This window comes from Pan troglodytes, chromosome 2 (assembly GCF_028858775.2).
Source record: "Pan troglodytes isolate AG18354 chromosome 2, NHGRI_mPanTro3-v2.0_pri, whole genome shotgun sequence".
NCBI lineage: Eukaryota > Metazoa > Chordata > Mammalia > Primates > Hominidae > Pan > Pan troglodytes.
The window spans coordinates 140,046,085-140,073,223 of record NC_086015.1 but is presented as its reverse complement, the minus strand read 5'-3'; the positions used below and the strand labels follow the sequence as shown (position 1 = coordinate 140,073,223).

The 27,139-nt window shown below is 41.6% G+C and overlaps 1 protein-coding gene across 4 annotated transcripts in view; it reads right to left on the bottom strand.

Moving 5' to 3' along the window:
• Window positions 1-22,952, bottom strand: part of SLC35G2 (solute carrier family 35 member G2) — a 34,375-nt gene extending 11,423 nt beyond the window's left edge. The window contains 1 exon segment of one of the 4 annotated variants that reach the window (NM_001328316.1): window positions 22,360-22,952. The gene's annotated coding sequence lies outside the window, so the exon portion shown is untranslated. 4 annotated transcript variants of the gene reach the window in all.
• Between the last annotated feature and the right edge of the window lie 4,187 nt (window positions 22,953-27,139).

The window sequence follows — 27,139 nt, the reverse complement described above, 5'->3', positions numbered from 1 at the left end:
TCTCGCTCTGTCTCCCAGGCTGGAGTACAGTGGCGCAATCTCAGCTCACTGCAACCTCTGCCTCCCAGGTTCAAGCAATTCTCCTGCCTCAGCCTCCCAAGTAGCTGGAACTACAGGCGCGTGCCACCACACCCAGCTAATTTTTTGTATTTTTAGTAGAGACAGGGTTTCACTGTGTTAGCCAGGATGGTCTGGATCTCCTTACCTCATGATCCGCCCGCCTCGGCCTCCCAAAGTGCTGGGATTACTGGTGTGAGCCACCGCGCCTGGCTGTTTTTTTCTTCTTTTTGAGACGGAGTCTCACTCTGTCGCCAGGCTGGAGTGCAGTGGCGAAATCTCGGCTCACTGCAACCTCCGCCTCCTGGGTTCAAGCAATTCTCCTGCCTCAGCCTCCTGAGTAGCTGAGATTACAGGCATGCGCCACCACGCCCGGCTAATTTTTTTATATTTTTAGTAGAGACGGGGTTTCTCCATGTTAGTCAGGCTGGTCTCGAACTCCCGACCTCAGGTGATTCACCCACCTCGGCCTCCCAAAGTGCTGGGATTACAGGCATGAGCCACCATGTCCAGCTGGACTCTGATATTTATATTCACATTATTGGCCAGTAGGGAACTGATACCTGACTCAAAAATTAGTAGGATATGAAATCCTTCATTCTATCCATGAGCTTGTTATCCTTGAGAAAAAAATTTACTTTGAGAGTCTGAGGAATGATAAGTTTGTTACATTCCGGAATCTAGTTTTGGTGTTGTGTCCATCCTTTAGATAGGGTGCAGCTCTGTTTTACCATAGCAACAACTAACTTTTGTTTCCATAGCCACTGACTGCACTCCTGACCCTGCCAACCATCTTGCAAATGCATCCTCTTGCTTAGAAGAACCAGGGGAGGGGTGGGGCATGGTGGTTCATGCCTGCAATCCCAGCACTTTGGGAGGCTGAAGCGGGCAGATCACTTTGAGCTCAGGAGTTCAAGACCAGCCTGGGCAAAATGGCGAAACCGTCCCTTAAAAAAAAAAACAAAATCGCACCACTATACTCCAGCCTGGGAAACAGAGCGAGACCCTATCTCAAAAGAAAAAAAAAAAAAAAGGGCCAGGCACAGTGGCTCACGTCTGTAATCCCAGCACTTTGGGAGGCTCAGACGGGCAGATCACCTGAGGTCAGGAGTTTGAGACCAGCCTGACCAACATGGTGAAACCCCATTTCTACTAAAAATAAAAAATTAGCCAGGCATGGTGGAATGCGCCTATAGTCCCAGCTACCAGGGAGGCTGAGGCAGGAGAATCACTTGAACCAGGGAGGCAGAGGTTGCAGTGAGCCAAGATCACGCCACTGCACTTCAGCCTGGATGACAGAGTGAGACTCTGTCAAAAGAAAAGAAAAGAAAGAGGGAGAGAAAGAAAGAAGAGAAAGAGACGGAGGGAGGGAGGAAGGAAGGAAGGAAAAGAGAGAAAAAGAGAAGGAAGGGAGAGAGGGAGGGAGAGAGGAAGTGAGGGAGGGGAGGAAGAGGAGGAGGAAGAAAGAAAAGAAGGGCAACAACCAGGGGAAGAATATGTATGAATCAGTCCAAATTTATCATCATCACTGTGCCTTTCTGGTGACAGGTCAGTGGTGATAATGCTCTTTGAGGATGACTCCCTGCAGTACTAACGGAAGCACAAAAGTGCCAGAACTGGATGACAGCTCACTTATTTCAGGCTAGAAAAAAATCTGGGCACACTAGGCTGAATGATAAGCTCCTTGGCATGCTAGCCAAAATCAGCTTAAAAGAGGGCTACCTGGGTACAAGAGAACCCTTATTTTGGGTTGAAAAGCAGAAGCTTCCCAAGAGGGAAGATACACTGAAGCTGAAGGTGTGGCAATCCCCCCAACCAATTAGACTGGGGATGAAGGCTGCTTAGTTGGACTAGGAAAAGTAATGGATACTGGATTCCAGAGTGGGCAATGTTGGGAGGAGCAAGGTAGAATGTGATTTAAAGGGACTAATAAATTTTGGGCTGAGCTAGGCTATAGAATGGTAGACAGACCTGAGGATTTTGCCGGGCTGTGTCAGTCTGGGTTATAGAAGGGGGTGGAAATTACAGCTAAGGGATTTGGAGATGAGGGGAGGTAAGAAGACAGATCTGATGGTATTGAGGTAGGGGCTGCTAAGAGAAGCATCAAACAGGAGGGCTAGCCCAGGTTTGAGCTGGACACTCCACTGACAGTTCTAAAGCAGAAAATTAGGGAAGGAATAGTCAGGGGCTTATCAGCTATGCAGGAGCTTCTAGAAGTCAACAGCTGGCTCTGGGAGGGAAAAGATTGAGAAAAACAAAAGAAATAAATAAGAGCAGAAGGTATAGGGGAAAAGGTAGGGGTGAGAGTTATCAGTCTGGTTAGAGCTGGGCTAAACATTTAGTCTTACCATCAGTTTGAAAGCACCTGGACCAGTTAGTTGCTGTACAGGCAAAGTCAAAGGGAGAAGCCTGGCCTCTCTCTACTCAGTCAAGGTTCATGACTTTAGGAGACTGTAATGAACCAGGCATACCAGGAAAGGAAAAGGTTAACTGAGGTTGAAAAAAAAACTTTATGTGGCACTTTTAAACAAGCAGGTTGGTTTGGCTTGTGTGACTATGATGGTGCCTGATTTTGAGCAGAGCAATTTGTGTTGTGACATTTTAAAATCCATTCTGGCACTTGGTGATGAATGTGTTGGCTGGCAGCTAAGAACTTGCTAGAATGCAAGTATGCAAGTCTTCATCATTTATAATCGACACTTCCTTTCCAGGAAAGAGCCTTTCTCATCTTTGAATCAGTGGATTTATCAATTTGCATAAAATATGCCATCCTCAATGAACACATATTTGTCATCTACCACTTAACTTTCCTTCTGTTAAAAAAAAAAAAAAAGCAGAATCACCTTCCTGTGAGTCAGCAGCTTTAAATTCAGCTGTGCTGGGTGAAGCTGTTAAGGGTAGGAAGGAGCCATCACTAGAAGGGGGAGAAGCAGGAATAAAATGATCCTTTTCTATTTCCATGATTTTTTATGTTTCTGTTTAAATGGTTAAATACCCAATTAGGTTAGATGCTAATTAAATGTAAAATTACTGGGCTGTTCCAATATGCATGTTAAAGTTGTACTTCTTGGTTGTTTGTAATTTACCTAACTCTTGAGAGATCATCAGAGCAGCCCAGCTGAGTTTAAAGAAGGCTTCCAACTGCCCAGGATATGCATCAGTTCCTGAACAAAAAAAGAACACCCCAGGATCAACAGAAGCTACTATCAAATCCTTCAAACACTACATGCACCACATGCTCACATTTGTCCTATTTTTGCTACTATTTATCCACAAAAAAGCCAAGCCTGAACTCCTTCTTGAGGCCAAAACTTAAAAATATACCAAATGAATCAGTTCAAAATTTTACAAATTTGGTTTGGCTTAATCATAACTGATTCTTCATACTATTGACACCATTGATTCTTCACACTATAGATACCACTCAATAAAATTACAACCCAGTCACCTCTTCCCATATACCATATTTCATTAAAATCAATGTAAGATAAGAAATGGTTACCAGATGCCATCGTTTCAGACCAAACCATATGTCAAATTTTGAATAAACCTAACAACATCTGATTGGTTAAGTAGCATACCTAGATTTATTAAAATCACTACACTCCTTTAATGTCTGTAGGAGAACATGCATGCACAAGCACACACACATGTTGTGTGTGCATTTATATATATATATATATATGTATATGCTACTGCAAAATTGAAGAGACTTTACCAAGTTCTGTCATTGACAGGGACATTATATATAAAGAATATACATACTGTAATTCACCTAATCAAGAGTTAATTTTATGGCCGGGCACAGTGGCTCACACCTGTAATCCTAACACTTTGGGAGGCAGATCACTTTGAGCTCAGGAGATTTGAGACCAGCCTGGGCAACGTGGCAAAAACCCATCTCTACAGAAAAATACAAAAATGAGCTGGGCGTGGTGACTCCCGCCTGTAGTCCCAGCTGTATACATGGGAGGCTGAGGCTGGAGGATTGCTTGAGCCAGGTAGCAGAGGTTGCAGTGAGCCAAGATTGTACCAGTGCACTCCAGCCTGGGTGACAGAGCAAGACCTTGTTTCAAAAAAAAAAAAAGAGTTAATTGTACCAGGAACATGTGGTGTCAAAATTTAAAATATGTGAACTCTTTGACCCAGCAATGCTATTTTCAGGGATATATCCTAAGATCATCACCAGTAAAGTATATAAAGATGTGCATGCAAGAATATTCATCATGGCTTTCTTTATACAATGAAAAATTGGAAATAAACTTCTCATTAATGGGATGCTGGTTAAAGAAAATCATTACTGTAATATGCAGCCATCTAAAAGGGTAATTTATATGTATATATATTTACATAAGAAAACCCTCATGTCATACTGCTGAGTAAAAAGAAAGATGTCAATGAGTATTCATGATGTGATTCTATTTATCCTTGCAAATGGTGGAAATTCAATTATACGGTATTTTCTCTCTTTTCTGTTTGTTTTTCATATATGTATATATTTCCTTTGAAATCAGAAAAAAATCAAGCTATTTTCATCAGAGGAAAAAAATCATTACTCTGTATTTCAGTCACACTAAAATAGTCACCCAAGAAGCCAATTGTAGCTCTTTTATTTCTGTGCCTTCTGTTGGAAGGAAAACTGTACATAAACAGACCACATTACAGAGAAAATTTGAATGGATGGTGTCTGGTGCCTAAACCAAAACAGAGGTGAAATATTATACAAACTGAAGAGGATGACTTTATCATAGTGTTTGAAAGAATTCTGTGTGTGTGTGTGCGTGTGTGTGTGTGTGTGTTGTGTGTGTGTAGATATATACTAGTATATTTTCATTACTAACCAAAAACATAATGTAAGTTCCAAATGGCAGCAAAGAATATAATTACCTTTGGCTTTTCTTACATAAGTTACCACCCCATAAATCTTTATGTTAATTTGGAAAAATCTGACCTGAACAGATGGACCTCATGCTGTTCTCTAAAACATGAACAGATTTCTGATCTTCTGGACCAGGAAATGAAGTCAGCACTAAAAGAGGAGACACCATCATCCAGCTCCTAGAATTTCAATCTAAGAATCTGTAATAAAAGCAGTATTTCCCTCTACAGAAATATAGCAAAGTAATATGTTTACGTCTTAATGGAATGTACTCTTGATATGATAAAACACAGTGTGATATTTATGGCACTGGTGGTGCTGGCTGTCTGGTCCCTGAACCTCACCAATTTTGGAGAATCCCCTTGCTGTGGTTCTTGGCAGGTAGAGCATTTGGCTTGATGCTCCCAAGTTTCTTATGGAAGGCACATCTCTGGGGCTGACACTCTGCGTGGATAAATCTTCATCTCATTAGCCCAAGGGCCTTTTTTCCATGAGCATTTTCACAGAAGCTGTTTCACAAATCAACTCCATTGGTGTTGAAGACCTAATAAAGGGCTCTCTATCAAGTAATTACAGCACTGAGGTTTGAATTTCTGCTCCACAACCTTCTAGTTGTTTAATTTATGTCGGGAAGAGACTGGTGGGATAAGCAGGCCTGAATCTGAGGAAGAACTGGGGCCAAGGAGGTGGCCTGTGAGGTCAGGAGATTGGTTACATAAAAGAAGAATGAGTAAATAGTTAAATACATCGAGGATAATGGAAGCCAGATTTTTTTACCAAGAGAGAAGGAAGTTACAAATAGAATAAGGGTGAAGACTAGAATGAACCCTGTAGTGTTGGAGTAGAGCTAGAGATATTGGAGTAAATTCATGAGTTTTAATATAAATGGACAGAAAGATATATAAATAGATATAGGGGGGTGTGTGTGGGTGTGTGTGTGTGAATTTCCTAGCTCTGTCTGCTAAAATGGCCTAAAAACGGTAACACTCCAGTAGCAATGACCACACCTAGCATCCAGATCTTGGTTCTAAAAATCCATTCTCAAGTAAAAGGAACCAGAGCTCAGTGGAGAAACAGCTGATGAAATAACTGCAATGACTGTGGCAGAAAAAATACCAGAAGAGCCTGAAATGTCTTGCACCCCAAAAAAGTACTCTCAGAATGATACAGAGATGCCAAAAGGACACAGGAGCTGGCTTGAAGGGTATCCCAATGGCTGGAACTGGAGCATTTTCAGCATCAAAACCAATAGTGATAGTAATGGCTTATAATCTATTGGATAAAATAGAAATCCACAAGTCCACGCTGATGGAAATAAGCCAATAAGAAGGGAGAGGAAAAAACTTCTGTACAATAGAATCCCAACTAGTAAATGGAAAACAAATGTTGTAATTAGAAAAACTACAATTTGGCAATCATCCTAGTAACAGTTTATGCAAGAATCATAAAATAAGCAAGTGAAACTTTGTTAAGAAACCAGATGTTTACATAGCCTCAAAGTGTCCTCCTACAAAATACTTATTAATTCAAAGGGAAAGAGAATAACTTAACAGTGGAGAAATTATCACCTTAAGCCATCAAAGTTAACATCACCAACAAAAAAACAATATTATGTGCCTTTTAATATGATACATTTGGAAGAATACAATTTCACTTCTATCACATTCCTGCCAAAAAAAGTATCACCTGAATCTAATCAAGAAGAAACATCAGACAAACCTAAAATGAGGAACTCTACAAAAAAAAAAAAAAGAAAAAGGCCTGAACTCAAAAATGTCAAGGTCACTAAAGATAAGGAAGGATTGAGGAAATGTCACAAATTAAAGATTAAAGAGACATAACAACTAAATGTAATTCATAATCCTGACTTTGATTCTAGACCAAAAGTAAGAAATATTTTTTCAAAAAGGAAATTGTTAGGACAAATGACAAATTTTGAATGTGGTGTGTGGATTAGATAGTGGAATTATATCAATGTTAAATTTCTGATTTTGGTGATAACACTGTGGTTATGCAGGAGAGGGTCCTTGTCTTAAAGGAAAACACTTAAGTAGTTAGGGATAATTGGATATCACCTCTGCAACTTACCTTCAATTGGTTCAGAAAAAGAAAATGAATGGCAAAACAAATGTAAAATGTTTACAATTGGAGAACTTGGGTGAAGAATAATAAGAGAGTTATCTTTTACCCAGGAGTTTGTTGTATTATATTTGCAACTTTTATGTAAGTTTGAAATTACTGCAAAATAAGTTACAAAAATGGCAATACCAGTATTTAATTCGTTGGATTTTGGGGAAAAGTACATGAGTTAATATGTGTGGTATGTTTACAACAGAGCTAGACACATAATAAATGCTATATATATATGTTAGCAATGATGGTGATAGTGAGACAGTGGTGGTGGTGATGATGAAGTCCTGAATTTTAAACACACAGGTGCAGTGGCTCATACCTGTAATCCCAGAACTTTCGGAGGCCAAGGCGGGCTGATCACCTGAGGTCAGGAGTTCAAGACCAGCCCGGCCAACATGGTGAAATTCCTCCTCTACTAAAAATACAAAACTTAGCTGGGTGTGGTGGCAGGTGCCTATAATCCCAGCTACTCTTCTGAGGCATGAGAATCGCTTGAACCCGGGAGGCAGAGGTTGCAGTGAGCCAAGATCACGCCATTGCACTGCAGCCTCAGCCACAAGAGTGAAACTCCGTCTCAAAAATAAATAAATAATAAACACACAATTCATCTGAATTGGGATGAGTTGACTCTGGCTCACTTTTCTCCTTTTAGATTTAACAAAGAAATTAAAATAGTATTTACTTGCATTTGACATGCTAACAACAATGTAAATTTGTTTATTGCAATTTAAACACTGTTCATATAATGTTTTATACACTAGTGTCCCCAAGCAAAAGACATGTTAGGAATATTTTTTAAATAATCCAAGATCAAATTTTTAAAAAGCCATTTTCACCTTTCATTAATTTAGGCAATCTGGTGATAATGAGAATATGCAATACATAAATATATACATATATTAACATGTATTTAATAAAGGTAAATCATGTACAATGCTATTGTTTACGGTTACTATACAATACCATATACAGTAGCATTGTATATGATTAACCTTTATTAAATATATACATTAATATATATTACAATACATAGAATTAAAGACCATGAGAGTTTAAAAGATTTTGGGGATCATCTACTCCAATTCCTTTGAGAGTAAGTATATCTTCTCTCTACAGCAGGGGTGCCCAACCCTCAGTGCATGAACTAGTACTGGTCTGTGGCCTGTTAGGAACTAGGCCACACAACAGGAGGTGAGTGGAGAGCAAGTGAGCATTACTGCCTGAGTTCTACCTCCTGTCAGATCAACGGCGACATTATATCTCACAGGAGCACAAACCCTATTGTGAACTGTGCATGTGAGGGATCTAGGTTGCATGTTCCTTATGAGACTCTAATGCCTGATGATCTGAAGTGGAACCGCTTCATTCTGAAACCATTCGTGAACACACCCCCCACCCGCCGACTCCTTCCATGGAAAAACTGTCTTCCATGAAACCAGTCCCTGGTGCCAAAAAGGTTGGGGATGACTGCCCTACAGCATCCCCATCAAATAGTACAGTTTCTGATTGACCACCTACAATGACTAGAAACACTCCTCAGAACAGCCAGTTGGAAGTCATTCCTGATTGTTAGAAAGTTACTTTTAAACAGAGTCAAAATCTTTCTCCATGTAATTTCCAGAGGCTGCTACTATATGTCTTCTGAGGTCACAAATTGATTCCCTCTTCCACATAACAACATTTCAGTAACGTGAACTACTATTCCCTACCCTCCTCATCTAAATTCTCCCACTGTAAGTTTCCTCTTCTCCAAACTGAATAGCCCCTGGGTTTTCAATTATTCCATGTATAATCATGGTTTTCAGTCCTTTCACCATCTTATGTTTTATTCTTTTTTTTTTTTTTTTTTTTGGAGACAGAGTCTCACTGTTGTCACCCAGGCTGGAGTGCAGTGGCGCGATCTCGGCTCACTGCAAGCTCCGCCTCCCAGGTTCATGCCATTCTCCTGCCTCAGCCTCCCAAGTAGCTGGGACTACAGGCGCCCGCCACCATGCCTGGCTAATTTTTTTGTATTTTTAGTAGAGACGGGGTTTCACCGTTAGCCAGGATGGTGTCGATCTCCTGACCTCGTGATCCACCTGCCTCGGCCTCCCAAAGTGCTGGGATTACAGGCGTGAGCCACCACACCCGGCCTCAGTCCTCCCACCATCTTAACCACTCTCCTCAGTTTCTATACTTTGTCCTGTTCAGGGGGATTTTGTTTCTATGAAGGCAGTCTGAGATCACATCAGCTATCTGGCAATCTCATGCATTCATGATTATTCCTTTATTCAGTCAGTATTGATGAGTGCCTATGATGTGGAAGGCACCATGCTAACACATTTATGAGAGACAAGACCAAGAAGGCATAAGCTTTCTCTTAAGGAACTTAAATGTTAAAGGGTGAGAAAAGATATCAGACACAACAAGTACTATGCACATTAAAGGAAGGAAATTATACAATTAACTATAGATTTGCTTTAACATCAGAATATGGGCGAACAAAGCAAAAGTAATGACAATTTCAGCCTAGAACTAATTTGTTTTGGGATAGCATAAGAATTGGTAAAAAGGAGCAGTTTGAGATTTAAACTACACTAAAAGAGAAACTTCTAGATTAGAAGAATGAGCTGGGCATGGTGGCTCACACCTGTAATCCCAGCATTTTGGGAGGCCAAGGCAGGTGGATCATGAGGTCAGGAGATCAAGACCGTCCTGGCTAACACTGTGAAACCCCATCTCTACTAAAAATACAAAAAAATTAGCCGGGCGTGGTGGCGGGCACTTGTAGTCCCAGCTACTCGGGAGGCTGAGGCAGGAGAATGGCATGAACCCGGGAGGCAGAGCTTGCAGTGAGCCGAGATCGTGCCACTGCACTCCAGCCTGGGTGACAGAGCTAGACTCCATCTCAAAAAAAAAAAAAAAATGAAGAATGATCACACAAATGCAGAAGACACAAAGAGTTTACAGTTTGTTAACCCTTGAGAGCTCTAACAGGAATAATTATTTGTGCAGAGTGATTTACATGCAATTTTTTAAATAGGCAAAAAAAAAAAAGACTAGACTCAAGCACTTTACATGTATTATCTCACTTAAACCCACAAGTCCAACAAGGTAGGTACTATTACTCCTTTTTTCAAAAAACTTAAACGAAGCTCAGCAAGGTTTGGTGACTTGCCCAAGCTTACCAAGGTCCTAAATAGTGCAGTCAGGCTTCAAACCCAGGCTGTCACATTCCAAGCCATTTGTTTACAACTTGAGATTATCAGCTGCTTAATGCCCAACAAAGCAATTTCTGGCAAATTCCCACCCACATGCCTTCAACTTTCCTGGTGACCTACTTGAAAAACCTCTCACTGAACAATCTGGTTCATTCTCTGGATTCTAGAACACTTTCTACAGGGCTCTGTCATCATCCTTGACATACTGTATCATTGTGAGGTGCCTATGTACCAGTATCCCCTGATAAAGTGTTACCACTCCAAGAAAAGGCATTATGTCTTTATCTTTCTTCTTAACATCTCCAACTCCTAGCTCAGTGTAAGACTCAACAAATGCTGGAAAAATGAATGAGTCCTCTGGCTTAGCTGATATGCTTTGGAGAAAGTCACCTTCTTAACCAAGCACCTCTAATTCTGGATCTAATTAGTTGTAGTGCAGAGCTTTGGTTGTCACAATTCTGCAACCTAACTCTATCTTGTATCTCCTAACTGTAAAGTAAGGGAATCCAAAAAGCAATGTGAGTATCTGGCCGTTGTCCACCACCCTCCTCAGCAGCCTCATTCATTTTTCAGGGTCTTCACTCCCATTTACAACAGTGGCCAGCCAGAGTTACACAGAAACCAGAGGCAAAATAAATGGGAAATGAAATCACCTAATATTTCTCCTTTCCTCCATTGAGTTCCTAAAGTAAAAGAGTTCAGTAAAGTTGCTGATACTTTGGGGTCTTAAATAAAAGAGAGATACAAAGCAAGTGATTTTTATGCAGTCAGAAAATGATTAAACAAAATTTAGTAAAGATGGCAGGTATGTGGATTGAGTTCACATATAATTATAACTATGAAATAGTGTTAAGTTGAAAAATGCAATTGACATACTGAAGAATGCATGAGAGTCTCTTAATAGCAGAATTGATAAGGCAGAAGAAAAAAAATTACTGAGATTAAAGACAGGCCATTTGAAAATACACTGTCAGAAGAGCAAAAAGAAAAAAGAATAAAAAGAAATGATGTGGGCTGTGTACAGTGATTCATGCCTGTAATCCCAGCACTTTGGGAGGCTGAGGTGGGCGGATCACCAGGTCAGATCGAGACCATCCTGGCCAACATGGTGAAACTCCATCTCTACTAAAAATACAAAAAGTAGGCCAGGCACGGTGGCTCATGCCTGTAATCCCAGCACTTTAGGAGGCCAAGGCGGGCAGATCATGAGGTCAGGAGATTGAGACCATCCTGGCTAACGCGGTGAAACCCTGTCTCTATTAAAAATACAAAAACATTAGCTGGGCGTGGTGGCAGGCGCCTGTAGTCCCAGCTATTCGGGAGGCTGAGGCAGGACAATGGTGTGAACCTGGGAGGCGGAGCTTGCAGTGAGCCGAGATGGCGCCACTGCACTCCAGCTCGGGCGATAGAGCAAGACTCTGTCTCAAAAAACATAATAATAATACAAAAAGTAGCTGGGCATGGTGGTGTGTGCCTGTAATCCCAGCTACTCAGGAGGCTGAGGCAGGAGAATCGCTTGAACCTGGGAGGCGGAGATTGCAGTGAGCTGAGATCGCGCCACTGCACCCCAGCCTGGCGACAGAGGGAGACTCCGTCTCAAAAAAAAAAGAAATAATGTATGTCTAAAAAATCTAGAAACAGCCTCAAAAGGGCAAATCTCAGAGTTATTGGCCTTAAAGAGGAGATAGTCAAAGAGATAGAGGTAGAAAGTTTATTCAAAGAAATAATATGAGAACTTCCCAAACCTAGAGAAAGAGATCAACGTTCAAGTACAAGAAGGCTATAGAACACCAATCAGGTTTAACCCAAAGAAGACTACTTCAAGGCATTTAATAATCAAACTCCCAAAGATCAAGGATAAAGAAAGGATCCTAAAAGCAGCAAGAGAAAAGAAACAAATAACATATAATGGAGCTCCCATATGTCTGCCAGTAGACTTTTCAGTGGAAACCTTACAAGCCAGGAGATAGTGGCAAGACATATTTAAAGTGCCAAGGGGGAAAAAAAATTTACCCTAGAGTAGTATAGCTGGTGCAAATATCCTTCAAGCATGAAGGAGAAATAGTTTCCCAGACAAATAAAAGTTGAGGGATTTCATCAACACCAGACCTTTTCTACAAGAAATGCTAGAGGGAGTTCTTCAATCTGAAAGAAAAGAACATTAATCAGCAATAAAAAATAATCTAAAGGAGGCCAGGTGCAGTGGCTCACACCTGTAATCCCAGCACTTTGGGAGGCTGAGGCGGGCAGATCACAAGGTCAGGAGTTCAAAACCAGCCTGGCCAATATAGTGAAACCCCATCTCTACAAAAAATACAAAAATTAGCCGGGCATAGTGGCAGCCGCCTGAAGTCCCAGCTACTTGGGAGGCTGAGGCAGGAGAATAGCTTGAACCCGGGAGGCGGAGGTTGCAGTGAGCCAAGATGGCGCCACTGCACTCCAGCCTGGTGACAGAGCAAGACTCCATCTAAAAAAAAAAGTCATCTAAAGGTACAAAACTCACTGGTGATAGTAAGCACATAGAAAAACATAGAATATTATAACACTATAATTGTGGTGTGTAAACTGCTCTTATGTAGAAAGACTAAATGATAAGCCAATCAAAAATAAATTTTCAAGACGTAGACAGTACAATAGATGTAAAGAGAAACAACAAAAAGTTAAAAAGCAGAGAGATAAAGTTAAAGTGTAGAGTTTTTATTAGTTTTCTTTTTTGCATGTTTATTCAATCTTTGTTGTCATCAGTTTAAAATAATGGGTTATAAGACAGTATTTGCAAGCCTCATGGTAACCTCAAGTCAAAAAACATACAACAGATACACACACACACAAAGCAAGAAATTAAATATGCCACAAGAGAAAATCATCTTTACCAAAAGACAAGAAGGAAGGTAAAAAGGAAGAGAAGACCACAAAACAACCAGAAAACAAGTAACAAAATGGCAGAAGTCCTTACTTATTGATAACATTGAATGTAAACAGACTAAATTCTCCAATCCAAAGACATAGACTGGCTGAATGGATTAAAAAGCAAGACCCAGTGAATCTGTTTCCTACAAGAAACACACTTCACCTATAAAGAGACACATAGACCGAAAATAAAGGGATGGACAAAGATATTCCACGCCAATGAAAACCAAACAAGGACAAAAGTAGCTATACTAATATCAGACAAAATAGATTTCAAGACAAAAACTGTAAGAAGAGACAAAAAAGGTCATTATATAATAATAAAAGGGTCAATTCTTCAAGAGGCTATAACAACTATAAATAAATACGTACCCAGTGCTGGTGCACCCAGATATATAAATTAAACATTACAGCGAAAGAGAGAGACCTCAATACAATAATAGCTGGAGACTTCAACACCCCACATTCAGCATTGGACAGATCGTGCAGACAGAAAATCAACAAAGAAACATTGGACTTAATCTGCAATATAGAACAAATGGACCTAATAGATATTTACAGAACATTTCATCCAACTGCTGCAGAATACATATTCTTCTCATCACATGGATGATTCTCAAGGATAGAACACATGTTAAGTCACAAAACAAGTCTTAAAACATTAAAAAGGTTGGGTGCGGTGGCTCACGCCTGTAATCCCAACCCTTTGGGGGGCTGAGGTGGGCAGATCACCTGAGGTCAGGAGTTTGAGATCAGCCTGGCAAACATGGCGAAACCCCATCTCTACTGAAAATGCAAAAATTAGCTGGGCATGGTGGCGTGCACCTGTAGTCCCAGCTACTTGGGAGGCTGAGGCAGGAAAATCGCTTGAACCCAGGAGGTGGAAGTTGCAGTGAGCCGAGATCATGCCACTGCACTTCAGACAGAGCAAGACCCTGTCTCAAAAAAAAAAAACAAAAACCCTGAAATGATACCAAGTATCTTCTCTGACCACAAGTAAACTAGAAATCAATAACAAGAAGAATTTTGGAAACTATACAAACACATGGAAATTAAGCAATATGCTCCTGAATGACCAATAGGTCAATGAAGAAATTAAGGAAATTGAGAAATTTCATGAAACAAATGATAATGGAAACACAACACACCAAAAGCTATGAGATACAGTGAAAGCAGTACTAAGACAGAAACTTACGGCTATAAATGCTTACATCAAAAAAAGAGGAAAAACTTCAAATACGTAACCTAATAACACATCTTAAAGAATTAGAAAAGCAAGAGCAAACCAAACCCAAAATTAGTAGAAGAGGCCAGCAATTTGAGAGGCTGAGGCCGGCAGATTGCTTGAGCCCAGTAATTTGAGACCAGCCTGGGCAACATGGCAAAACCTCATCGCTATAAAAAATACAAAACTTAGCCGGGCGTGGTGGTGCACACCTGTAGTCCCAGCTACTCAGGAGTCTGAGGTAGGAAGATCACTTGGGCACCAGGAGGTTGAGGCTGTAGTGAGCTATAATCATGCCCCTGTGCTCCGGCCTGCATGACAGAGCAAGACTCTGTTTAAAAGGAAAAAAAAAAAACTTAGTAGAAGAAAATAAATAATAAAGATTAGAGCAGAAATAAATGAAATTGAAATGAAAATACATAAGGTCACTCAAACAAAAAGTTGGGTTTTTTTAAAAGATACACAAAGTTGACAAACCTTTAGTCAGACTAAGAAAAAGAGAGGACCTATGACCCTGCCAAATCCCCCTCTCCGAGAAACACCCAAGAATGATCAATAAATACTAAAAAAAAAAAAAAAGAAAGAAAAAGAGAGAAGATCCAAATAAATAAAATCAGAGGCAGGTGGACAAGGTAGCTCATGCCTATAATCCTAGCACTTTGGGAGGGTGAGGCAGGCACTTGAGCTCAGGAGTTTGAGACCAGCCTGGGCAACATGGTGAAACCTCATCTCTACCAAAAATATAAAAAAATAGCCAGGTGTGGTGGTGCATGCCTGTGGTCCCAGCTACCTGGGAGGCTGAGGTGGGAGGATTGCTTGAGCCAGGGGAGACAGAGGTTGCAGTGCATCAAGATTGCACCACTGCACTCCAGCCTAGGTGACAGACCACATCTCAAAAAAATAAATAAATAATAAAATAAAATTAGAGATGAAAAAGGAGACATTACAACTGATACCACAGAAATTCAAAGGATCATTTGTGGCTACTATGAGTAACTATATGCCAATAAATTGGAAAATCCAAAGGAAATGGATAAATTCCTAGACACATATAAAACACCAAGATTGATCCATGAAGAAATTTGAAACCTAGACAGACCAATAACAAGTAACAAGATCAAAGTCATAATAAAATGCTACTGATTTTTGTATGTTGATTTTGTATCCTGCAACTTTACTGAATTCTAAAGTTCTTTTCCTCCCCATAAAGAAAAGCCCAGGACCTCGTGGTGGCTCATGCCTGTAATCCCAGCACTTTGGGAGGCCGAGACAGGCGGATCACGAGGTCAGGAGATCAAGACCATCCTGACTAACACAGTGAAACCCCCGTCTCTACTAAAAATGCAAAAAATTAGCCGGGCGTTGTGGCGGGCACCTGTAGTCCCAGCTACTTGGGAGGCTGAGGAAGGAGAATGGCGTGAACTCAGGAGGTGGAGCTTGCAGTGAGCCGAGATCGCGCCACTGTACTCCAGGCTGGGCGACAGTGTGAGACTGTGTCTTAAAAAATAAAATAAAATAAAATAAAATAAAGAAAAGAAAAGCCCAGGACCTGATGGCTGAATTCTACCAAACATTTAAGGAAGCATTAATACTAATCCTATTCAAACTGTTCCCAAAAATAGAGGAGGAGAGAATACTTCCAAACTCACTCTATGAGGCCAGTATTACTCTGATACCAAAACTAGACAAAGACGCATCAAAGAAAGAAAACTACAGGCCAATATCTCTAATGAATACTGATGCAAAAATCCTCAACAAAATACTAGTAAAGCAAATTCAACAATACATTAAAACAGTCATTCATCATGACCAAGTGGGATTTATCCCAGGGATGCAAGGATGGTTCAACATGTGTGAATCAATCAATGTGATAAATTATATCAACAGAATAAAGAACAAAAATCATATAATCATTTCAATTAATGCTGAGAAAGCACTTGATAAAATTCAACATCCCTTCATGATAAAAATCCTCAAAAAACTGGGCACAGAAGGAACATATCCCAGCATAATAAAAGCCATATATGGCTGGGCATGGTGGCTCATGCCTGTAATCCCAGCACTTTGGGAGGCTGAGGGGGCGGGTCACTTGAGTCCAGGAGTTTGAGACCAGCCTGGCCAACACGGCAAAACCTTGCCTCTACTAAAAATACAAAAAATTAGCCTTGGTATGGTGGTGCATGCCTGTAGTCCCAGCTGCTTGGGAGGCTGAAGCATGAGAATTGCTTGAACCTGGGAGGGAGAGGTTACAGTGAGCCAAGATGGCACCACTGCACGCCAGCCAGAACAACAGAGCAAGGCTCTGTCTCAAAAAAAAAAAAAAAAAAAAAAAAAGTCATATACGATAGACCCACAGCTAGTATTGTATTGAATGGGGAAAAACTGAAAGCCTTTCCTTCAAGATCTAGAAAAAGGATGGCCACTTTCACCACTGTTATTCAAGACAGTACTGGAAGTCCTAGCTACAGCAATCAGATAATATAAAGAAATAAAGGACATCCACCTTTGCAGGGACATAGATGAAGATGGAAACCATCATTCTAAGCAAACTATCACAAGGTCAGAAAACCAAACACCGCATGTTTTCACTCATAGGTGGGAGCTGAACAATGAGAACACATGGACACAGGGTGAGGAACATCACATACCAGGGCCGGTAGGTGGGGAGTCAGGGGCTGGGGTAGGGATAACATTAGGAGAAATATCTAATGTAAATGACGAGTTGATGGGTGCAGCAAAGAAACATGGCACATGTATACCTATGTAACAAACCTGCACGTTGTGCATATGTACCCTAGAACTTAAAGTATAATTTAAAAAAAAAAGCAAGAAATAAAGGACATCCAAACTGGAAAAGCAGATGACAAATTATCCTTGTTTGCAAATGATATGATCTTATATTTGGAAAAACCTAGAGACTCTGGCAAAAAACTGCTAGAACTTTAGAATTTATTAGTAAACTATTGTTTACAGATAAACAAATTCAGTAAAGTTGCAGGATACAAAATCAACATACAAAAGTCAGCAGCATTTCTATATGCCAACAGTGAACGATCTGAAAGGGAAATCAAAAAAGTAACCCATTTACAATAGCCACAAATCAAATTAAATACCTAAGCATTAACTTAACCAAAGACGTGAAAGATCTCTACAAAGAAAACTATAAAACATTTGTGAAAGAAATGTAAGAGGACACCAAAAAATGGAAAAATATTTCATGTTCATGGATTGGAAGAATCAATATTGTTAAACTGTCTATACTACCCAAAGCAATCTATAGATTTAATGAAATTCCTGTTAAAATAGCAATGACATTCTTCACAGAAATAGAAAAAAAAATCCTAAAATTTATATGGAACCACAAAAGACCCAGAATAGCCAAACTTATCCTGAACAAAAAGAACAAAACTGGAAGAATCACATTACCTGACTTCAAATTATACTACAGAGCTATAGTAACCAAAACAGCATGGTACTGGCATAAAAACAGATACATAGACCCATGACACAGAATAGAGAACCCAGAAATAAATCCATACAGCTACAGTAAACTCATTTTCCACAAAGGTGCCAGGAACATACACTGGAGAAAGGACAGTCTCTTCAATAAATGATACTGGGAAAACAACATCCATATGCAGAATAATGAAACTACACCCCTATCACTCACCACATAGAAAAATCAAATCAGCCTGTAATCCCAGCACTTTGGGAGGCTGAGGTGGGTGGATCACAAGGTCAGGAGTTCGAGACCAGCCTAACCAACATGCTGAAACCCCATCTCTACTAAAAATACAAAAAAAAAAATTAGCCAGGTGTGGTGGTGCGCGCCTGTAATCCCAGCTACTCAGGAGGCTGAGGCAGGAGAATCGTTTGAACCTGGGAGGCGGCGGTTGCAGTGAGCAGAGATCAAGCCACTGCACTCACTGCACTCCAGCCTGAGTGACAGAGGGAGACTCCATCTCAAAAAGAAAAAAAAGAAAAAGAAAAATCAAATCAAAATGGAATAAAGACTTAAATATAAGTCTTCGAACTATAAAACTACTTCAAGAAAACTTGGGGAAACTCTCCAGGACATTGTTCTGGGCTAAAATTTCTTGAGTAATGCCACACCAGCATAGGCAACCAAAGCAAAAATGAATAAATGGTGTCACATCAAGTTTAAAAGCTTCTGCACAGCAAAGGAAACAGTCAGCAAAGTGAAAAGACAACCCACAGAATGGGAGAAAATATTTACAAACTACCCATCTGACAAGGGATAAATAATCAGAATATATAAGGAATGGCAAATAACTATCAGAATAAATCTAATGATCCAATTTTTAAATGGGCAAAAGATCTGAATAGACATTTCTCAAAAGAAGACATACAAATAGCAAACAGGTATATGAAAAGCTGCTCAACATCATTGATCATCAGAAAAATGCAAATCAAAACTACAATGAGATATCATCTCACTCCAGTTAAAATGGCTTTTATCCAAAAGCCAGGCAATAACAAAAGCTGGCAAGGATGTGGAGAAAGGGAACTCTCATACATTGTTGGTGAGAATATTAATTAGTTCAACTTCTATGAAGAACAGTTTGGAGGTGCCTCAAAAAACTAAAAATAGAGCTACCATACAATCCAGCAATCCCACTGCTGGGTACATAACCAAAAGAAAGGAAATCAGTATATGGAAGAGTTATCTGCATTCCCATGTTTGTTGCCGCACTGTTCACAATAGCCAAGATCTGGAAGCAACGTTAAGTGTCCATCAACAGATATTTACATACAATGGAGTACTATTTAGGCATAAAAAAGAATGAGATCCTGTTATGTGCAACAACACAGATGGAACTGAAAGTCATCATGTTAAGTGAAATAAGCCAGGCACAGAAAGACAAACTTCACGTGTTTTCACTTATCTGTGGGATCTAAAAATAAAAAAAAATGAACTCATGGAGATAGAGAGTACGCTGGGCGCAGTGGCTCACGCCTGTAATCCCAGCACTTTGGGAGGCCAAGGCAGCCAGATCACCTGAGGTCAGGAGTTCGAGACCAGCTTGGCGAACGTGGTGAAACCCCATCTCTACTAAAAATACAAAAATTAGCTGGGTGTGGTGGCGGGCACCTGTAATCCTAGCTACTTGGGAGGCTAAGGCAGGAGAGTCACTTGAACCCAGAAGGCAGAGGTTGCAGTGAGCTGTGATCATGCCACTGCACTCCAGCTTCCAGCCTGGGCAACAAGAGCAAGACTCAATCTCAAAAAAAGAAAAAGAGTAGAAGGATGGTGGTTACCAGAGCTGGGAAGGGTAGTGGGAGAGAGTTGGGGGTGTGGGGAAAACTGGGGATGGTTAATGGATACAAAAAGTAGAAAGAATGAATAACACCTAGTATTTGATAGCACAAAAGGATGACTATAGTCAATAATAATTTAATTGTACATTTTAAAATCATTAGAAAAGTATAGCTGGATTGTTTATAAAAACAAAGGATAAATGCTCAAGGGGATGGATACCCCATTTACCATGATATGATTATTAAACATGTTGCATCCCTATATCAAAACATCTCATGTACCCCATAAATATATATATATACCTATGTACCAACAAAAATTAAAAATTAAGATAAATAGAAATAAAAATGAAGTAGTCAAAGTCATAGAATCGAGGAGTAGAATGGTGGTTTCCAGGGACTGGAGGGCAGGGGAAAATCAGGAGTTACTAATCAACAGGCATAAAGTCTCAGTCAAGCAAGATGCATAAGCTCTAAAGATCTGCTATACAGCATTGCACCTATCAACAATACATATCAACAATAATGTATTATACACGTAAAATTTTGTTAAGAAGTCAGGCCCGGGTGCAGTGGCATACGCCTGTAATCCTGGCACTTTGGGAGGCCAAGGCAGGCAAATAACCTGAGGACAGGAGTTCAAGACCAGCCTGGCCAACATGGTAAAACCCTGTCTCTACTAAAAATATAAAAACTAGCTGGGTGCGGTGGCCAGCTACTCAAGAGGCTGAGGCAGGAGAATCCCTTGAACCCGGGAGGCAGAGGTTGCAGTGAGCGGAGAGCACGTCACTGCACTCCAGTCTGGGCAACAAGCAAGACAATGTCTCAAAAAAAAAATTTTTTTTTGTTCAGAGGATAGATCTCATGTTACATATTCTTTCCACAATAATTTTTTTAAGTCTAAAAAATTGGACATAAATGTTCATTATTATGGGATTGTTTAAAAAACTTACATTCTATCCACACAGATCAATATTATGCAACCCTTAATACTGATGACCTAGTTTTATATATATTGGTTTGAAAGACATTAATTATAAATTATATAGCAAAAACGCAACCAATAGAGGATTGGTCCATTTAAAATGTATGCATGTTCATCTAAATGAAAATCTGTTTACAATGGTTTTCTATGTTTATGCATTTCTCTATTACCTAAAATTCTTATAATGAGCATATATTTTTTAAGGAAAAAACAATACCAATGTTTTTGAAAAATACAAATGTAAACTTTAAGAACTTCACACAAACCACATACCACCAATATATTTAAAATTGTCTGCATTATGATACATTTTAGTCATATGTTCTTAAGATTATAAATTTCTATGATTATTTATATGTTGTTCTTACTAAAATTTACATTAATTCATTTTCCTTAAGCTTTCTTTAAGGAATTTTTTTGGTATCAATATCAATTTTACATCTTCCTAGACTTTTGTTCTGGAATTTAAATGAGTGTAAATACTTAATTGCTCAAATACCAAACACTTCAATCCACAGGCTCTGTGCCTTTGGAACAGATGATTATGAAAATAAATGGCTCTGCAGAGTTCACATTTACTAGAAGTGTCAAAAAATAAAGACAGATTACAAAAGCTCTAAAAAATGTGTGGCTTGTAGTGTGTAATGGTTTTCAAAAGGGATGAGTGTATTTGCATGTGTGTTAGGATTGTGCGTAAATGCACATACCTGTATCTTTCATAAGTATATGTGAGAATTCCTGTTTACGCTCATGGTGTGTACTTTCTCATAGGTAATAAATAAAATCTGTTATGCATATGCTTATCTGTACCTCCAAGGCAAGCCACATTTGCTTTCGGGTTATGTTCAGGAAACCAGCCTCAACTTGTCTGAAAAGAGTTTCAGTGTTGGGCCTGCTCTACTCTGGCCACCAGCCATGGAGATGGGCTATTTTTGGCAAAGGTGCAGAGTAGAAGGGCAACGCAGGCCGCGGCCCAGGAAGTCAGTCGACGAGGGCGCGCGAGGCATTTCAGCACCACGGACATAGGCAAGCCTGATCCAAGTCCTTTCCCGCGGAGGAAGATCGCTCCTCCGGAGCTACCCCCAGCCCTCTGGACCTACCCCCAGCCCTCTGGACCCACCCCCAGCACTCTGGACCCGGGGCGTTACTATCTCCAGGTCCTCGATCAACACTCGGACCCGAGCATTCCGCCTCGCTCCTCGCGGAGCCGGGTGAAAACCTGGCCCGAGAGGCAGGTCCGCGCTGAGCCTTCATCCGCCGCAACACGAATCTCTTTCCTACCGGCCCGCGCGACCCTTCTTCCCTCTCCTCCTCTCAAATGAGGCCAAAAGGGTGCACGTGGCGTAGAAATTCTACAGCGCCCAGAGCACTGTGAGGAAAGATTCGCCTTTTCCTCCCCGTGGCTGCTGGAGGCTGTGCGGACTTGCCCTGAGCCTTCTCCGCCACTCTCGGCCGTGACGAGGCCCTTCCTCCACTAACCCTTGCCCTCGTCTTCCCTTGGGAAAAGATTTCTACAAACCGTCGATGTACCACGAAAATCTCAGCGCCCACAGACTGGCGTTCAAGAGTCATGGACATGAGACAAGAGAGTAATGGAAAATACAAATTCTTGGCCATATTTCTAAAATCATCCAGCCTTTTTTAAAACTTGTATTTGAAATTGATCCCATATGACGCCACAGTGACTCACCCGCTTGCTTGGGTTGGCTACTGGGCGAGAGGAAAGCAACAGCCCCTGGCCTTCATCATGGACGCTGCAGGAGGGCCCAGACACGCGACAGCGGAAAGAAACGGGAAATCGGGCCGTAGCCGATGCTGGCCCTCCCGTCCCCGTGTCCCGGTTCTCCAGGAGGGCAGCACAGAGAAATGCGGGCCCCGCGGCCTTTCAGGCGTCGTGCAGAGCACCCCGAAGTCTGCAAAGCGGGCGGGGCACGTCGCCCCCAGCCCGGCCCTTACCCAAAAAGACTGTTCTGCCCCTTAGGTGTGGCGGCTAAACGCGGGTGTGTGGAGTTCGGGGTCCGCTCTCATTCCCCTGTCAGGCGGCCGGGCAGGCAGGATCAAGGTCCCAGTCCGCCGCCGCCGACCGGCTCCCGGGGCCCGGTTACCTGCGTGTCGTGGCGAGGAAGGTGCCCCGGAGGCGACTGACGCGGGCGTGCCCTCGCCTGGGAAAATCGAGGCGGGCGCTGCCCGGAGTAGTGCGGAGGGAGAGGGGCGCCGCCGGCGCGGACTCTGCGCCTGCGCTCTCCGCCGCCCCCACCCCACAACCTGACTGGCGCCGGAGTTGGAGACTGCGGGGGGCGCTCAGGGTTGTGCCTGAACTGAAGGACTTCCTCTACCCGCGAGGTGGGAGGGTCCACGGGAAAGCGCCCGCCCGGGCCCCTCTAGCTTACGCCCTTGGAGGGCGCTTGTTTGAAGCAATTGCCTGTCTGCCAGGGCTACGTAGTCCGCTGCAAGTGGGCACGGAGGCAGTTTCTGTCCATTTCCACCCATTGTTTGCGCTTAAAAGTCGCAAGTCTATTCCTTCATGTTTAAATATGTGTCCAGCATCGGAAAATCGTGGTCCGGAAAAGTCTTCGGGCATCCCCGAGTCCACCCGCCATTTTACTGATAAGGTCTCTGAGGGAAGGGTCTTGACACTGCACAGCTGGTTCTTCTACCCAAGTGCATATGCCCCAGTCCCAAGTGGAATGAATATAGCCTCTTGGAAACAGACTGGTCATTAAAAGCAGTGGATTTGATGGGTCCAGGGGACAGGCAAGAAAGGGTAAGGGCTGAACCAAGGTGCTGGCTGTGGGAAAAAACAGGAGGTGCTTGCTGGTTTTTCCTCTGTCCCTTCAGACCCACTCTCCACTCTGCTCTGTGACTCAGGACTGACCTTTATGGGCTACGTCAACTATAATCTGGCTTTCAATTGGTTTTGGCAAGTGGGAGGCACCTGCAGATCAGAAGGCAGGATGTGATTCAGGACCTCCCCTGCATCCCCAGCGGGCCACCCTGTTAGCAGTGGCTATGTTCTTCATCTGAAAGCCATTACTCCCATCCTGTGGCCCTCTCCTGCAGTTTTCTCCAGGTTCTGGTTACCACTAACTACCCTTGCCCCTTCAGGCCTGGGGTGGGTAATGACGCCCAGAGGTTTCCTTTAACCCCATCCACACCTTTTTAAATAGTCCCTTCATTAAACTCTCCTCAACTATCCCATCTTTTCCCCACCTTTCCAGGACGCTATAATAGATTTTAGTCCATTGCGGTTGGCAAAATTCATGAGGACAAAAACATATGTAAAAGAAATACGGGGCTTTTAAAAGGCGAGAAGTCTTCCAGAGCCATCTTGACAGTTCCCTGGGCTCCAGGCAGCCAGCATGCTAGGTGGTCTCCCCACTGGGCCCCATAGCCCGAGGGTGCTAGTTTAGGTAGACCCAAGAATGGAATTCAGACTGCTCATAAACAGTGTGATCACCAAAGGGCTGGGGATCATTTCAGAGTCCAGCATAACAGGATTTTGGATTCCTCTTGAGGTAGAGAGACAATCTAGATCTTTATAGAGCAAGTGCTGGTGCTCTCCCAACTACAGCTGGGCTGCTTTTGAATGAGTCAATATTCTTAGGACACTTAAGAGAGTCCTGGAAACAGTGTCCGACAAGTGTGCTTAACAAGAAACTGCTGAGTGAGGCAATTGTCAATTGAGAGCCTCTGGCTGTTTCTGTAGAAAATCCAAGAATGTTCCCAAAGAGGGAGAAAAAGGCAAGAGGGTAGGAAGTCATTAAATTGCCTCTAGCACACTATGGTGTGCTTGGTCTGAATCCAAAATTTGACCATTTCTCGGGCTTGTAAAAACAACCAAACTGATTTGACTACTTTGATTCCTTCCCCATCCCCTTGAAAAACAAAACAAAAACAAAATAAACAAAAAAACCACCAATGCAGTATCTTAGCAAGACTTACCCAAAGGGACCCCCAGCTGTAGCTATTTGCAAATAAAATTAATGTCCAAGCAAACACACTATTTGTACTGAATACAAATGAGACCAGAACAGAACATTTAACATGTAAATATTTCCAAACTTTCACCCTTCCAAAGAGAAAGGATCATTTGTTGTTCAGACATGCATTAATTGTGCTGATCTCAATAAGGAATAGAGGTAAAGAAGCAAAAGGAGCCTCAGAAGGCTAGGCTGATCTGCAAGGCTCAGATTTTTTGTTTTGGAGAAGGTGGGATGGGGTGGGGATAAGGAAGGCGACCAGCAAAGTTTGAGTAAGGGAGTAAGAAAAAAAGACCTGGAATGAGCTGACTAGGAGAGATGGTTTCTGGGAGTTTTGAGAGAGTGAGACTAGGGATTTAGCACAGCTGACATTCTGAGTGACACCAAGGTATAGAAAGATATGAAAGAGGATTTTTAGACATTTTGTGATGTTTAATAAATGGAATTATTTTGTGCTATGATACACAGGGCTTTTCCTTACAAGTGTCAAAAACTTAGACTGATTTAAGAAAAGGAGTATATTTGGCTTAATAACTGAAAAATCCATAGATAGGTAACTTCAGATATGACTAGATTCACGAATGCAAACATTGACATCAGGACATGATCTCTCCTTTCCTCTTTGTTGACATCAAAGAGTTTGTTTTCACATAGTGATTTCTTGCCACCTCCCCACCTTTCCCCAGTGTTCAACTTATATCATCTTTATAGCTAACCATTCCAAAAGAAGCAGAGCACTTATTTCCCAGTAGTTCCAATAAAATATTGAGCTTATGTTTCATTAGCAAATTCATATACCTTAATCTAGAGACAGGGCCAGGCGCAGTAGCTCATGCCTGTAATCCTAGCACTTTGGGAGGCCAAGGCAGGCGGATCACCTGAGGTCAGGAGTTCGAGACCAGCCTGACCAACATGGAGAAACCCGTCTCTATTAAAAACACAAAATTATGGCTGGGTGCAGTGCCTCACGCCTGTAATCCTAGCACTTTGGGAGGCCAAGGCGGGTGGATCATGAGGTCAAGAGATCGAGACCATCCTGGCTAACATGGTGAAACCCCATCTCTACTAAAAAATCCAAAAAAATTAGCCAGGCATGGTGGCGGGCGCCTGTAGTCCCAGCTACTCAGGAGGCTGAGGCAGGAGACTGGCATGAACCCAGAAGGTGGAGCTTGCAGTGAGCCGAGATCACACCACTGCACTCCAGCCTGGATGACAGAGCGAGACTCCGTCTCAAAAAACAAAAAATTTAGCCAGGTGTGGTGCCACATACCTGTAATCCCAGCTACTCAGGAGGCAGAGGCATGAGAATCGCTTGAACCCAGGAGGCGGAGGTTGCAGTGAGCCCAGATCATGCCATTGCACTCCAGCCTGGGCAACAAAAGCAAAACTCCATCTAAAAAAAAAAAAAAATCTAGAGACAGAGAATAGGGGAGAGTTCATCCTCCAAAAGAAAATCAAGATTCTTTTTACCAGAACAAACCATATAGTGATGGGCAGGTGAAAAAAGAAAATATCCACTACAGGTACATCTCAGAACAACTTTGGTTAAGATGTATATTGCTTTCCAGTATTTTTTGTGGACACCAAACTAGTGTTTCTTTTGAAAATGACAGCAAGGCAGCTGAACTGTTCCTTTAACTTAAAAAATAAGGTGAAATGTCAGCCGGCACAGTGGTTCACGTCTGTAATCCCAGCACTTTGGGAGACCAAGGTGGGCAGATCACTTGAGGTCAGGAGTTCGAGACCAGCCTAGCCAATATGGTGAAACCACGTCTGTAGTAAAAATACAAAAATTAGCGGGGCATGGTGGTGCATGCCTGTAATCCCAGCTATTCGGGAGGCTGAGGCAGGAGAGTCACTTGAACCCAGGAAGCAGAGGTTGCAGTGAGCTGAGATCACACCATTGCATTCCAACCTGGGCATTGCAGCAAGTCTCTGTCTCAAAAAAAAAATCAAATAAATAAAAAACAAAACAAAAAATAAAGTGAAATGTCTTGCTGTTCCTATACAAAGAGATACCAGAAAATATTCTTAGAATGTATTTTAGTCTGAGTTTTCATATACTCATAATTTTTATTTAAGTGGCCCCTTTTCTGATCCCAGCAAAGAACTAGAATCCTCAAAGCCCTGAATAAGTTACCAGAGTTCCTCATTACCATTCTGGAGATACTTATTTCCTCTTATCAACATCATCGACTTCACTCTCACAATCAGATACAAAGCTCAATACAGTTGACTCTTGAACAACATCAGTTTGAAGTAGACAGATCCACTTATATGTGGCCCTTTTTTTTTTCAGTAAATATATTAGAAAAGTTTTTGGAGATTTGTGACCATTTGAAAAAATTTACAAACCATATAGCCTAGAAATATAGAAAAAAAATTAAGAAAAAGTTAGGTACATCATGAATGCATAAAATATATGTAGATACTTGTCCATTCTATCATTTACTGTCATAAAATATACACAAATCTATTATAAAACATTAA